Genomic DNA, 8,325 nt, shown 5'->3' on the forward strand with positions numbered 1-8,325 from the left:
CAGTCCGTGCCCTCCTTAATACCCACCACCAGGCTCACCCATCCCCCACCCCTCTCCCTTCCAAAACGCTCAGTTTGTTGCTCAGAGTCCACAGTCTCCCATGGTTCGTCTCCCCCCCACGCCCGGTTTCCCCCATCTCACTTCTTTCCTTCTCCTAATGACCTCCATGTTATTCCTTATGCTCCACAAGTAATTGAAATCATATGATAAAATCTTAAAAAAAAAAAAGAAATATAGATTCAGTATGTGTTCTTTCTTCTGGAAAAAAAAAAAAATAGACCCAAATAGTCATCATGGCTTCCTGAGTACCTGTCTTGAGAGTCATCACACCGGCTCTTTGTGGAATTCTCCCTCTTAAATGTCCGAATTATGATGTAGATATTATCAGTCACATTTTCTAGATGGTTAGACAGGGGCTCAGAGACGATTCGAGTCACAGAGGATTTTGATGTCAGAAACCTAAGTGGGATCCCCAGACTGACTTCAAGTCCCTTGGTATCTCTTACACGGTGCTGTTTCCCTCTTACCTCTGGTCTTCTCAATCTGGAAACATCTCGAGTCTCAGGATTTTCTTGTGTGGTCAACTGGAATGAACTCAGCTGGCCTGTTTACCTCTGCCCATCATGGTCGGTGGAGGACCTTACCTCTGAGTAAGATACTAAAAAATCCCTAAGAATAGAGACACTATAGTATTTTTCTGATATTAAAGTTACTGAAAGTACTATCTTTTTAAAATTGATTCAGGCTCTGGTATGTTCAGAATGTGCTGTAAGACAGGTCTGAGATGGTATTTAAAACCCCTCAGCTCAGCCTCTTCTACAAAGTGAGACAGTGCTCAGAAACACCGCTAACTATTCCCTTATCCACGACTCCTTACCTTGCAACCTTCGTAATGTTTATGTGGCATGACTATGACTTACATTAGTCAAAATCTCCAGGGAATTTATACAGTGAGTCCAAGGGGGCACTTCATGTTTAAATTAGTGTTGTGACAATGAGCTACTCTGTTTTATTCTGTAGTCCAAGGGAATGGTGCCAGACATCACTAAGATGTTGGGAGGTTCTAAAATTGTGACTTTAAATTATCTGTGTGCTTCAGAGATTTGGGCAGAAGAAAGGGAGGAGCTCAGCTTCTGTGAACACCTCTGTTACCTGTGTTGACCATGGAACAGGTAACCTTCTGTAGGCATCATTTTGATTTCTTGGTAGGTTTGTTTACTACATGGGGGCCTTTTTTGGGGTATTGGTGGTAGAGGTTCACTGACTGACCTTGGACTGTCACCATGCGATGGGGGTCGACCTGGCCAATGGGATGGAGGCCGTGTGGCATGACAAGAGCCACCTGAGCAGGTACCTGCTGGACCACAAACTCACCAAGATCCTATCCCCAGAAGACCCATTTTTCTCCCCATCACCATTTTCTCCCCTGAACCAGCTTCTGGACAGCTAACCAAAGGGGTCAGCCTCACCCTGCAAGAAATAATCAGTGGCGTGAATGCCTCAGATCCAGACCTGTGTTTCCAGGCCACCCAGGCAGTCAGGAAAATGGTTTCCCAAGAAAAGAACCCTCCTCTAAAACTGATTGTTGAAGCAGGGCTCATCCCCAGGCTCGTGGAGTTCCTGAAGTTGTCACCTCACCCCTGCTTGCAGTTTGAGGCAGCCTGGGCTCTGACCAACATCGCTTCCGGGACTTCAGAGCAGACTCAAGCTCTTGTGGAAGGTGGGGTCATCCCACCTTTGGTTGAGCTCCTGTCTTCCCCCCACATGATTGTGTGCAAACAGGCGGTGTGGGCTCTCGGTAGTATTGCAGGTGATGGCCCAGAATTCAGAGACCTCGTTATCTCGAGTAATGCCATTCCATATCTACTGGCCCTCGTTTCATCAACCATACCAATCCCGTTTTGCGGAACATCACGTGGACCTCGTCCAACTTGTGCTGGAACAAGAACCCTTACCCTTCTGTGAAAGCCGCGAAGCAGATGTTGCCTGTCCTGTCCCACCTCCTGCAGCACCAAGATAGTGAAGTTCTTTCAGACACCTGCTGGGCCCTGTCCTACCTCACCGATGGCTCCAACGAGCGCATCGGCCAAGTGGTCAACACGGGGGTCCTGCCCAGGCTGGTCCAGCTCATGAGCAGCTCAGAGCTCAGTGTCTTGACCCCCTCCCTCTGCACCATGGGGAGCGTCGTCACGGGAACAGATCACCAGACCCCGGGGGCCATCGACGCGGGCATGCTGAACGTGATGCACCCCGAGTCCTCCATCCAGAAGGAGGCAGCTTGGGCCTTGAGCAACGTGGCCGCGGGGCCTCGCCAGCGCATCCAGCGGCTGATTGCTTGCGCCATGCTGCCTCCATAGTGGCTCCGCTAAAAAATGGAGAATTTAAAGTCCAGAAAGAGGCTGTTTGGACCGTGGCTAACTTCACAACTGGAGGCACCAGAGACCAGTTGATCCAGCTGGTCCACTCCGGCGTCCTGGAACCCCTGGTGAATCTGCTTACCATCCAAGCCACCGAAATTGTTCAAATCATTCTTGACGTCCTCTCTTTTATCCTCCAGGCAGCGGAGCAGCTTTCAGAGAAGGAAAACCTGTGTCTTCTGATGGAAGAAATGGGTGGCATTGATAAAATTGAGGCTTTGCAACTTCATAAGAACCGCTTTCAACATTATCGAGAACCATTTTTCTGAGGGAGAAGAAAGTGGCACAATATTACCAGCCCTGGACCAAGATCATGAATTCTTAAACGCTTAACAAAAAAAATATTCTTAAAGCTTAACAAGAAAATACCAAGGCCCCCCGATTCCAAAACCAAGGAGCAAACCCTAACAAGGAACTTAAGAACCTCCTAGGTCTTGGCATGGCACAGGTGTAAAGCATTTTAAACTAAATGTTAACAAAATTTCCCACACATTCACCTCCATCTATCAAAACTGCCGTTAAACTGCTTATTAAAAAACAACAACAACACAGGAGCAGGTGTAGGGGCAGGGGTTGGGATCGGGGCGGGGACAGGGTCAGCAATAGTGGCCAGTGCAGGATCCAGAGCAGGAGCTGGGTCCGAGACAGGAACAGGAGCACAGGCAAGGGCAGGGACAGGAGTAGGAGCAAGGGAAAGGGGCTGGGTCTGGGGCGGGAACAGGGGCATAGGCAGGGGCAGGGGAAGGGGGAGTGGTCGTGGCAGGGCCAGGGGAGGGGACGGGGGCAGTTGAAGGGGAAGAAGTAGGGGCAGGGTCTGGGTCTTGGGCAGGAAGAGGGGCACAGGTAGGGGAAGGGGAAGCAGTCCTGTCAGGGGCAGGGGAAGGGGCAAGGGAAGCGGCAGGACCAGGGGTAGGACCTGGGTCTGGGGCAGGTGCAGGGGCAGGGGAAGAGGCAGCAGGCCTGTCGGGGAAAGGAGAAGGGTCAGGGACAGTAGTAGGAGCTGGGGCAAGTGCAGGGGTGATGGCCGGCGCAGGGTCAAGGGCAGGAGCTGTGTCTGTGGCAGGAACAGGGGCCCAGGGAAGGGCCGGAGAAGGGGTGGGCCCAAGGAAAGATCTGGGTCAGAGACAAGAACAGGAGCCCAGGCAGGGGCAGGGGAAGTGCGAGTAGCTCTGGCAGGGGCAGGGCAAGTGCGAGTAGCTCTGGCAGGGGCAGGGCAAGGGGGAGCGGCAGGAGCGGGGGTGGGGGCAGGAGCCGGAGCCAGCTCTTCCTGGACAGCATCAGTGTCTCTGTGGTCAGGTGCCCGGTCACCCGTTGGCTCCTGGTCTCCGAAGTCTCTGCAGTCACCATCTCCCCCTCCGGAGCTACTGAATTTGGACTGGGTCTAGCTCCTCCGCTGGAGTATCTGGGAGAGGAGAGAAGCTCACCCTTGGGCCTGCCTCTCCCTATGCTTTTGCAGAGACAGGGCACAGCCCAGGGCCTCCCAGAGAAGCCGCAGCCACGAAGGAACCCTCCCCGGGACGTCTCCCCGACTGCAGTCCCCCCCCCGGGCGCTCCAAGCCAAGTCGTCGCTCCTGGCCCCACACCAGCCTGTGGGGGCTTCTCCCTGTGGGGCCCGGCACCGACCCCTCCCCACACAGCCACAGGCACCCCTTCCCAGCCTTCTCACCCTCGGCCTTGGCCTCCGTGGGCTCCGTGTCCAGGACCGTGGGCCAGTGGAGTACCGGGGGCCGTGGTCTGGGAGGGACCGGAGACCTTCCCAGGACCGGGGACTCCTGGGTCAGGGAGGAGCGCGTGTCTTCCCGCCTCCTTCCGATGTCATCCGTGGCCTGCAAAGACAGAGACGGGGAGTGTACAAGAGGCGTCAGAGCCCTGCCCGGCCATACCCACCATCCTCCTGCCCAGTCCCCCTGCTGTTCCCAGATCACACACAGGCTTGTGTGTGCACAGCCCCGCACCTGGGTCGGTGACCCATCCCTACAGGGTTCTCAGGAGAAACTCTGGGCAGAAGGGTGCAGCCCCCACAGCCCGACACACCAAGCCAGCCTTCACCTGGGGTGTGAACGTGACCTGCCCACCAGCAGGCATCTGACCCTTCATCAGCCTGCTCCTGCTCGGGGCATCACCATCCTCCATGAGCTCTCTTTACACACACACACACACACACACACACACACACACACACACACATGGGGAGGAGACCCGGGGCTACACAGGTCGATCAGAAGGTGTGGGGCTGGCTGACGCTGAGCCTCCCGGTGTCACCTTTTGGTTCTTCCTTCCAAATGCCCAGAGGCGATGGGGAGCCCTGACACGACCTCCGGGGCGAGGGGAAGTGTTTGCCGGGCGTGCTGTCCCTTGCCTGCATCCTCTGGAATTTGATATTCAACACAAGAACATCTTGTTTGTTTGAGGATCTCCAAAGAAATGAGCTGGGCAGGGGGCTGTCTCCGGAATGTGGGTGCCTGGATACGTGGGTTCCAAATTCTGTTGGGCTCTGTTGTCAGGGAAGTGAGGTCACCACTGCCTGGGGGCTCCTGACCCGACTTCCTCCTCACACCAGAGCTCCCTGAGGGCCCCCCTCCCCCAGATTCTCAATGTTCACCCTCCATCCATGCCCCTTCTATACAGTGACACCCACACAGCCTACCCACAGCCCCTGGGAGGCTTGGGTGCAGCTGTTGTCCCCGCTGTGAGGACACAGAGCTGGGTTCAGACCGGGCTCCTGCTCCTGCCCAGGACTGTGTCCCCAGACACACCCTGGGGCTCTCAGGGCCTCCCCACTCTCCCCCTCTGCACATTGGGGGTGTTCTGGCTTCTACTTCTTGGGATGCCATCAGGGGTAGGACCTCTACATATATTCCATACCTGCTCTCCCAGGAGGCTGGTGCACACACTTGGCAATGCAAGGGTGAGCCAGGGGCTGGGCAGGGCATGGAACACAGCCCAGAGGGGCCTGGACCTGCTCTGGGATCCAGGCAAAGCGACCCTCCTTCTGCCTGTGTCCCATCACCCGTGGGAAGGTTGCAGTGAACAGATTCTGACCTTGGTGACACAGACTTCCAGGGACTTCCATTAGGTTTCAGTCCAAGTGCGTCCTCTGTGCCCATGTGCTGGGCAGTCTCCACAGTGGTTTCCGGGCATTCCCGAATCCTGGTCACACATCCCTGTGGAGTCCCTCCCCTCAGGGTGGATGGCCTGTGTGACTGTGAGAATGGGACAAAATGTTTAGATGTAATTTCCAAGCTGATTGAGGAAAGTCTGTGACTTCTCCTAGTTCTCTCTCTCCTGTGTTCAGTGTCTGTCTCTGTCCTTGTCTCTGTCTCTGCTTTTGTGGGTCTCCCAGGAACAGGATCTGTGGGCTCCGGGGGTGATGGGAGAAAGATCAGAAGCGTCCCTTGTCCCTGTTTCCCTCTCCTGGGCTGGTGCTCGGTTCCTTGCTAAGGCCTCCTCACCCCGAGCAGAGCACTGACTCTGGAACCTCTTCCCAATGGGGACCCTGAGGCTGCAACAAGGAGGGTCCGGACCTTGGTCCTCAGACCAGGGGTCTCGTGCTCTGCCACATCACGCAGGCCCACCTCGTCAGCCCCCCACGCCTCCAGGCCGTCCTCTGCTCGGAAGGACCTCGAGGGAGTGCAAAGCATTTTCCCAAGCCTGGGAGCACGGTGGGTCAGGGCTGGAGATTCACGGTCAACAGGCTCTTCTACAAGCCTGTGGGAGCCTAGGGACACCCTGTCTCTGTGGCCCCATTGATAGAAGAGTAAGGGGAGGCCTTTGGTGTTGTAGCCCTGTCCACACTGAGGGGGGGTACCTCTTCCTACTTCCAGTAGTCCAGGGTGGTGATGGACACCAGACCCCAGACCCTGTCCTCACCCAGTGCCCTGGCAAACCCCTGGGCCCCTTGCAGACCCCTTGACCATCAGCCCGTCCTGTCTCCCCTCCCCATGCTATGGATCTCGGTCCTTGCCAGGAGTCCTGATGCCCCTGACCCCATGGCCCAGCTTTCTCCAACCTCTTTCTTCTTTCCCCCTTGTCATCCACCTTTTTCCCAGGGTGTACTCCCCTTCTGACCCCTAGCTTGGCAGTCAGAGTGGTGTGTGTGTGTGTGTGTGTGTGTGTGTGTGTGTGTGTGCAAGCACGTATGCTTCTACCTGTCTGGGGATGCCTGAGGTCCTGTCCCCACATGGGACGGGGTGGGTAGCTCTCCCCGAGGATCTGAGGGGCTCTCCCCCTCAAAGAAAACCTCATGGGAGGGTCGGGGCTGGCCTAGGACTGGAGGGAAGCTCTGCTCCTCGGACTCTGTACCCGTCTTTTGTCTTGGGCCAGTCCCTGCCTCTCTTGACCCCAGGTTCCCAACTGTCCCTGAGGATTGGACATGGAAATGCTTGAACTTGGCCTTTCCTCCAGGGGGAGGTGGAGGTGGAGGAAAGGTGCACCAGGCACACAGACCTCCATTCTGAGAGGGCAGCTGTGCACAGGAGACCTGCACACGGCACCTGTTCCATGACCCAGCCTTGCGGCGGACGTGTACGCGACCCGTAGCTCCGTAGTTGACCGGTCCCCCATGTTCCCTCACCGCTGCCAACTGCTCTGTGGCCCCAAAGTCCGCTGAGCGCCAGAACCATGCCTACCCTGGGAAGCGAGGCTCAGGGTACAAGGCCAGGTGGGTTGGACATCTGGGGATGCAAAGGTCACCGAGTACCCCCCACCCAGCTGGTCTGGAATTCAGACTCCCTCCCAGGGTCCCGCTAAATGCGGGGTTGAGCCAGAGGCCTTGGAGCCACCAGTGGAGGCCGCCTCAGGGCAGGGAGATCAGTCCGCCCCTTCCAGTTCTCTTCTCCTCCTTCTGCTTTGTCTTCCTGGTTGTACCCTGGGACAGAGGTCTAGCCTGTCCCTGGATTCAGCCCTGGCTAGAGTCAGAGGGGTGGGAAGGAGGACAGGGAGGAGGGGGCCACCACCAGGATGCCCGAGGGTGAGGGTGTTGTTACCGTAACGAGGGAACCTGTGGACACTCATGGATTTCAGCCCTTTTTAGACATAAGCAGTGGCCCCAGGACTCGGCCCCTGCCCCCTCCTTCACCAACCCAGAGGGCCCGCATTTCCCCCAGCCCAGTCCTTGTCTGCAGCCGGTCCTCCCTCCAGCCCCAGGAAATTCAGCTGCTCCAGGAGGCATCAAACTCATTACAAGTTGGAGCCGAGCCAGCCCTACGGGGCCTGGTTTCAGGTCCTGGAGCCCCGCAGTGAGGAGAGGTGATATGGGGCAGGAGCAGGGAGAGGGCAGAATGGACTCTCCCTGGGGGCCACGGCTCCCTGGTCTGCATAGACCCTGTTGTGTGCCGGCCCCTGGGCGCCCAGAATCCAGCCCCCAGGCAGGCTCTGGGAGGGAGACCACAATGTGGCTCGTGCTAGCTCAGACTGTCACTCTGTCCTGTAGCTACAGCCTGTCCCACCAGAGGGACTCCCTCTCCTAGTTGGTCAGCAACACCCTCAGAGCCAAGAAGAACAGCCCGTCATCCAGCTCAGGGGCCAGTGTGTGGCCGGGCAGGCGGGGGAGGGCTCGCTCTGGGCTCAGGGAGTCGCTGGCTGGGCTGGCGGTGGCTCGGGAGGGCTGGCGTCCCGGCCCCTCTGCTGAGCAGCCCTGGGACTGGGGTCGTTCGCCTCCCCTCGCTGGGCCTCGCTCTCTGCCTCTGGGCAATGCGGTGACCCCGAATGATCAGTCCGGTGGCAGGAACATATGCGATGCTGGTGACTGACCTGTGGTGGGCACAGAGCCCGGGCTGCAGAGTGCAGCGGGGGGTGGCGCACGGTGCTGCCAGTGAGCGGCCTCCCCCCAAAGCCATTCAGCCCTTCCGCGCGGCCGCCAGGCCCCTGGGAGGCCACACTCCCGACACCAGGTCCCTATGTGTGGCTC

General features: G+C 57.3%; 1 pseudogene across 1 annotated transcript; it reads left to right on the forward strand.

Moving 5' to 3' along the window:
* Positions 1 to 1,288: 1,288 nt before the first annotated feature.
* On the forward strand, positions 1,289 to 2,750 carry LOC308354315 (importin subunit alpha-8-like; annotated as a pseudogene). The gene is made up of 2 exons: positions 1,289 to 1,346; positions 1,436 to 2,750. The product of its transcript is annotated as an importin subunit alpha-8-like (transcript).
* Positions 2,751 to 8,325: the final 5,575 nt, after the last annotated feature.

This window comes from Martes martes (assembly GCF_963455335.1).
Source record: "Martes martes genome assembly, chromosome: 13".
NCBI lineage: Eukaryota > Metazoa > Chordata > Mammalia > Carnivora > Mustelidae > Martes > Martes martes.